Below are 7,566 nucleotides of genomic sequence, written 5' to 3'. Positions count from 1 at the left end.
GATGGAGAAGGACTCTTTACTTGGGTAGATAATGATAGGACAAGGGGGAATGGACTTAAACTAAAAGAGGATAGATTTAGACTAGACAGACATTAGGAGGAAATTCTTCACTGTAAGGATAGTGAGGCACCGGAACAGGTTGCTCAGAGAGGTTATGGATGCCTCATCCCTGGAGGAGTTCAAGCCCAGGCTGGATGGGGCCTTGGCCAGCCTGATCTAGTTGTCTATGGCAGGAAGGTTGGAGTTAGTGATCTTTAGGGTACCTTCCAATGTGAGCCATTCTATGATTCTATGATATGGGATGTGAGTTACATAGTGACAGAGACCATGTGTTATCATGGGATTTATGGCAATAAAATTTCATGTTTATCTCTGCTTGTGGAGATCATGACCCCATTTTTTGTTTGGTTAGTTGGTTTGGTTTGGTTTGGTTGTTTGTTTTTGTTTTGTTTTGTTTGCTTTTTCCCCAGTCCTATCTTTGTGTAAAATGGTACTGAAAAATAAAGATTCAAACTGATACCTTGCACCTTATGCTTCCTGTTACAAATTAATATAGTTTCTCTACTTTCCATCAATACTTCTGAGGTAGTTAGAAGCTATGAGATATGGCTTTCATTTCCTCTAAGAATGTGCTGCACCCTAGCTAAACAAAGGACAAGTACAGGACTTACAAGTTCTGAGATAGCCTAATCCTTTTCTTCACATTTAATAAATAATAATAATAATAATAAAACAGACATGGAATTATAATTTTAAAACAAATACTTATCTAAAATGTCTTCTTTCTCTTTAAAGTTTATTCTGCAGTTCATCAGTGTGACATCTGGAAACCTACCAGGTTAAATGGATAGCCAGCAACAAATGAAATGTAGGATCTTCAAAATACTTTTTACAGAAAGCTGTTCCTGGGGAGAGAATTCAGTGGAATATAGCTGACACTGAAGGAGGTCTTATCTTTGGTAAAAGCACTAGTGCTAGGGTTAGTAATAACCTGAAACCTCTCTCATGCATCCCATTTTCCAAATGCTGGAATACATGATGCTTAAGTGTATGCAGTACAGTGCATGTACTTTCTGAAAAGTACAGTACTTGCTGAAAGTGGATTTGGAAGATTTTTTTTATAACGTCTTGAGAAATTACTTGCCCCTTCATAAGTTTTCACAAGTGTCCTGGATAGAATTTTTAAGATTTTTCAAGGTTCTTGAGAATGTTAATAATACTGCACAGGGCCTTGAGGAAGGAACAAGTTGATCTAACAGGTTGTTTCCATCTCTTATTTCTGTGTGTTTCTTTGATTTAAGGATTTTCTGCATTTATGTGTTGCTACTTCTCTTGGCGATCATTGACTAGTATTTTTACCAGTCATTGGTAATGGCAGAGGCTACTTGAAACACAATGTTGCCATAGAAACACAATAGCATCTAGTTGGGTCTAACCTCTCTCTCTCCCATTTTAGCCCCCATGGGAAGAAGAAATTCAGGCCTTAAAAATTAATCAATTTGATGTTAACTTTTAGAAGTGATTTTGTTTTGGTTGCCTGGGTTTCCTACGGGATATTCTCATGCTGATTTAGTTATTTACACTGCTAATACAATATTAGAATTACAGCAACTAATTATTAGCACCAGTAGTGCAGTAGTTACCAGAGACATCATTAGTCTTAGTACTACCCCTATTATTATTATTATTATTATTATTATTATTATTATTATTATTATTATTAACTTCAAAGACTAATTGGATTCTCATTTCAGTCTTTTACGTATGTAGCCATGGAGGGAAACTTGCAGCATAATATGGGAGATATGAACCCAGAGAAACCTGAGTGGGACCTTCAGTGACGAGTGAGGCTCATGAATCCTGTGCAGGAATGTGCCTCTCAGCCAGGGGCCCAGTGCAGCAGTGCCTGCTTGGCTCTGTTACACTGAATCACATTTCTTGCATTTGCAGATGCTAGTCATGATTGCTTCCCAGCCCCCTGCAACCTTGGTTGAGCACACAGTGCTATGCCCTCGTATTTGGAGTCTTATGAATCTGTTTTTCCTCTTTTTACTGATGTTTTTCAGATTCTTGTTCCTTTTCTGGGCAAGTGCTGGCCATGCCATGGACTGCAGTCTGAGAAAGGTAGGACATCAGAATTGCCTGCTTCTTTCAATTCCTTTTCTACAATAAATACTGCTGCCTGAGAAGGCTGAAGAAAAATAAAAATAATAAGCATTTGCAATATGGGTGGCTTCTGGCAAGCAAAGATGGTGACAGCTCACTCAGAGATGACATTAAATGTTGCAATCCCTCTCTTGTCCTAGTCTATGGGAATAGGAAGTCGTCAGGAAATGTACCTAAGAGTTGTCTTTTAAAGAACTTAACTCCAAACCAGTAGTTTGCACAGTGAGAACACTGACAAACATACCTCTAGTTAAATAAAATCTGTTCAGGGAGGAATATCCTTCTAATAATACTTTAGATGGAAAAAGCATAGCCTTGCCAGGACTGGATTAGGAAATTATAGATGTGACTGTATGGCCCCTGTCTACTGCACTATGATTAGATCAGGCTGTAGCCTTTCAATAAAAATTAATTAATTAATTAATTAATAATTAAAAAATGTGTATCTCTAAAGATTTCGGAGATGGTTTTAGAATATAAATGGAAAAGAATCAACTGTCTGAAAGTATAGAGACAGCTGCCTGTGTTTGAGGAGAGTCTTAAGTAATAACTTTGACATAGCAACAACACCGGATATATTACCAATAAATGTTTAGTTCAAGGCCAACAGCTCACAGAGGTTTCCAGTGCCTCTCTAGGATGGAGCTGTGCTTGGCCAATGAAGAGTTACAGAAACTAATCAATCATGAATCCTCCTTAGTGGGAATGCTGTGTCTGGGAATGGCACAGATCTCAGGGTGCTACCATGTCATGTCGGTGTTGAGCACTGCTGTGTGACAGAGACTTATTTTATCTTTTGTAAGCAGCAATAACATTAACTTTCTTGGTCTTGTTAAACAGAGCTTGGCCCTCTAAAATATGTACATAGTTCTTCTGGAGTTTGCAGTTCATCTGCCTGCACTGTACTTTTAAGTTTCATTGAGAATTCCTGACACTTTATACTCTTCCCTTCCCTCTCCTAGCTAATGTGTTTCTGATCTATACCAGCCTATATAAAAACCCAGAAAGGAGAAACACTCTCCACTCTCCTTCTATAAATTGGTAAAACTCTTCCTGAGACTTCATAACCCTTTGGAAACACACAAAGTACATTTCATACTTTCCAGGTACAGTGCATGAAAATTCTGCTAAGTAAACACTATAAAGTAGGTTTTAAGAAAATGTTAGTCACCATTATGCAATTCAAAAACCAAAGCCACAAATAAAGTGTTAGTATACTTGGTTTTATTAGTTGTGACTGCAAATACTGTGTACACAAAGGAAATCTTTGAACACCAACCAGCATCCAATTGCATGCATTTTCTCTTACGAGGCAATTTGTCTAGTGATATTGGCATTAAGTTTTTTCATGTGGTATACACAGCTTATCCAACGGACAGTGTCTTCTGTAATACACCTGAAAAATCCACATAAAGCAGTGGGTTGTTGCTTTTTTGTTTGTTTTGGTTTGGATTGATATGTTTATTTATTTTAATTGATTTTACTTAGGTCATTGTCCATTTTAAAAAAAATCTTAGCTTCCCTTCTTTTTCCTCTTTGCTATTAAATACAGTGAACATGATGTTTTCATACATGGCCTTTTCACTTCAAAGTTTTCAAAGTAAGTAGAAGCAATGTGCACTCCATTAAAAATGTACAAAGTATCTAAATCCTAATTTTTCAGGTCAGCCAGAGGTACATCTGTTTAAACATGTTACTTATATATGTGTGTACAGTACAGGAAGCTGCAGTACTTTTCAGAACTGCCTGGAGTCGTATCTTTTTTATTCTTCTCTTTCTCAAAACAATTTTAAATCTACAAGAAAGGTCAGAGGAGGTTACAATTCCTGACCCAGTGCTGAACTGAGGCTGCCTCTACTGTCTTTTTGATGCTCCGACCAGGGTCACTGAACTGGGGGTTATTATTGGCTCCCTGTGTCTATGAGGCACAGCCTATCCCAAACAATTTTTAAATTACCACTGGCATGAGACTGTCAGGAGGGGTAGTAGCTGGGAATGTCTAGACACTGCAGCCAAGACAAGCTCCCCTATGGTGGAGTCACCATGCACGGAGGGGGTCAGAGAGAGGGGCCAGGAAAATGCCCCTGGAGCTCCTAGGCTGAAAGACAAAACTCCCATAATGTGTTTTGCAATTTGCTCCAGGGATTTAACCAGAGAATTTAAGATAAGGAAATCTAAAGGCCTTGCAACTGGGAGAATTTTCAACTGTTTTATTGCTTTCCATAGATTCTAAAGCCAACTGTCTGCTTTTATGAGCTCTTTAAATCACACATCACAATATCTCAGCTTCAGTTGCACTAAACTGTCTCTGAATTTGTACTGATTCTTCTTGACTTTGTTCTTTAAAAATTAACATTGAGGTATGACTTTAAGGATGTCTCAGAAAATTCTGATCCTTCTGTAAATCTATAACACTTTGCAGCTCAGGTCAGCTGTCTTTTCCAGTGTGTTAAACTCCCAGTAAAGCACAGAGAGGTCATGGGAGTCTTTAAAAGGTCTCTTTTCCTGTTCATCACCCTGCTTAAACAGAATTGCTAGGGAAAAGAGAGGTGAACTCAACTTCCTAACCTTTCCAGTTCAGTGTTTGTGTTTTTGACTTGGGTTTCACTGTTTTGGTTTTTGTTTGCTTGTTTGTTTGTTTTTAGGTGATTTAATCCAGAGTGTGGTGACAGCTTATTTATTATTTAAAGACATATCAAAACTAATTAATTAACACATTAATAAGCACCATACTATTTATAATAACAATACAGTCATTTTTAACTTTATACTGAAGGATATTTTTAATAGAAAAATGTCATAGTCAGCCAGGATATATTGTGACTAGTATTAAACTTTCACCCCAATTTGAAACAAAATTTTGAAGTTGAAGTGATTAATTTTTAATTACATTTTGAGAAGTTGTTTTTTATTTTTAAAAGCTCTTTATTATTATTATTATTTCCTGACAGATATGTAAGAGATACAGCATCTGTAATTTTCCTAGTATGGCTTCAGAAAGTAGAGAAATCTGCCATAATGTTGCAGATGGTAAAGAACTGGTAAGAGGTATATGAGCTGTGGATGTATTTTGGAAGTAGCTGACATGATGTGATATACAATTACCCTAGACTTCTATCATGTTACACTACACCACATTAAATGATTGCACACTGTATATGTCTTAATTTGCCACTTGCTACTCCTCCAAAGATATGATCTCAACAGGAAACCTGTCTGCATGTGCCCTAGACCACTCTACCCACTGGCAAGACATCTGCCTAGAAGGTTTTAGGTTGGTCTAACAGGTGCACTGAAGCAAACACAACCCCTTTGGACAGGTTAGTCCTATCCCCAGGACGTGCCCACAGCCTGTTGCAATGGAGACCTGGGCACCAACAATACCCCAGCTTGCTGCCCCAGTCCTATGGAAATGTTCTCTCAGTGGCACTGCTGACTAGGGATCAATCATTGGCTTTGTTTCTTGGGATGCTTTGCAGACACTCCTTCCCCACTGCTCAGATGCCATGTGTAGTGGTGCTGGGTCACTGGTGTTGTGGCCCCAAGCTAGTGGTGGGACTGGGCACCCTGTGGCTTTGTGTCCTTCTGCATGTAAAATCACTCAAAATTCTCTGTATTTCTCTGAAGGCAGTTGAATAGTGAATATTTTGCATGAAAACTAGAACATTCTCCCTTATGCCCCTTGGCCCCTTGTTAAAATTCACCATTTTCCAAAGGGACAATTTTCCTGCTGTTCTGGTTGGCTCCACCATCACACTGTTTTGCAGTAGGTTTGAGTCAATCTGCATATAACTGGGAAAAACACTTTCCATGCACTTTTTCCCCAATATTAGATTTCTGAAATCCCCACTTGTATTCATATTGTTAAAAATATAATGATAGGGCTCAGTATAGCACCTCATACAGCAGAACTTCAACTCCTTGTCACCTTAGACACGTCATAGGCATAGAGCAGACTTTGACACACAGCAATGAGGAAATTTATTAAGTAAAACATAAGTTTGCATAAAATGGACCAATAACTTTGATTAGCACACATGCTAGAAAGTTCATTCTTGCTGAGTAAAATGTCAGTGACCTCCTTGATACTGAGTAGAAAATGGCCTGCTAAAGCCAAAGCCAAATTTTCAGCATAAATTTGTGTTTCAGTTATTTAATAACAAATTTAATAACAAAATAAAAATAATCCAGGAGATGATACTACACATTTATTTAAAAAAAAAAAATAATCAATGGCATTAGAAAAACGACAGTCCCTATCTTATTTCCAGCAGTAATCTTTCAGTTAAGCAATTATCACATCCATACCTAAGCCACAGATGAAGAATTGCATGTGAGTTTATGGAATGAAAGGAGAGATGCTTCCACTTACCCAGTGCTGCCCTTTCAGTCGTCCAGAGAATCACTAGGGGTGTACTGCTGTGAAATGGTTTACAGTTGTGAAGCTTGTCATAGCCCTCCTAGGTCACAGGTAAATTCCAGCTTATCATGTTGCATTTTTACAGAAAATGCTAGGGTGCAGCTGTGATGTGACTCTGCTTGGTGTACAGCAGACTGGTACACCAGGGGCTTTCCTGGGGTAAGCTAGTATAAGGTGGCTACTCCTTGATGTAAGCTTGCTACACTTGGGGCAGCACCAGAGAGAACAGCAAGGAATATAGCTTTCTCCAGCCTGTTGATGTTCTGGGAAAGAAGAGCTGTCACACAAAGTTTGAGGACAATCTTTAGCTCTTCATTTTGCTGAACTATATGGGAAAAAACAATGTGTATAAGAATGCACTTTATATTCACAACATAACGTATAGTCCTATGGACACAAATTTCCTTTAACAAGACAGTCTTATTCCCCCATAAATCCATTCTGAAATGCCTCTTAACTGCTTAGGGAAAAGTTGCTTTTGTGCCCTCAAAAAGAATTATCCAGGAACAGTTGAAACAAGTTACTTTGTGCTGGTCGACTTCAGGAATTGGCCTTCATCTGCTGGGATTTTCAGCCCCCATGGGACTACAGGACGGAATATCTTGCATCTCTTTTTTTTTTTTTTTTTTACATCCTATAATAATCATATAGTAAAACAATTATTTTCAAAAGTTACATTCGCCTATGAACAATCCTATTTTAAACCTTTTTTTTTTTTTTTCCTCATTTATTCAAGTACAGTTTTTTGTGACAACAGATCCCATTTCAGAAGATGCAAGAAAAATCAGTCTGCTTCCCTTATGGCAATTGTTTTTAAAGAAGTGTCTTGCTCAGCTATGAACTGCCTATTACTGCTTCAATCCGTTAAGACTGGGGTGTAAGTGAGCTTGAAAATAAGGAATCTTTTGAGACTACCTTCCCTACTCATCCTGACAACTTCTCACTGGTTTCATCTGTGCTGGCCCCAGATGTGCCTGACA

General features: G+C 38.2%; 1 long non-coding RNA gene across 1 annotated transcript in view; it reads left to right on the top strand.

Moving 5' to 3' along the window:
- The first annotated feature begins 1,997 nt into the window (after positions 1 to 1,997).
- Positions 1,998 to 7,566, top strand: part of LOC311217037 — a 30,315-nt gene continuing 24,746 nt past the window's right edge. Inside the window, exon 1 of the long non-coding RNA XR_014619000.1 lies at positions 1,998 to 2,124. This is a non-coding gene — a long non-coding RNA (uncharacterized lncRNA). The remainder of the gene's footprint in view (positions 2,125 to 7,566) is intronic.

This window comes from Netta rufina (assembly GCF_964035555.1).
Source record: "Netta rufina genome assembly, chromosome: 20".
NCBI classification, from domain to species: Eukaryota; Metazoa; Chordata; class Aves; order Anseriformes; family Anatidae; genus Netta; species Netta rufina.
This window is presented reverse-complemented; position numbering and strand designations above follow the sequence as displayed.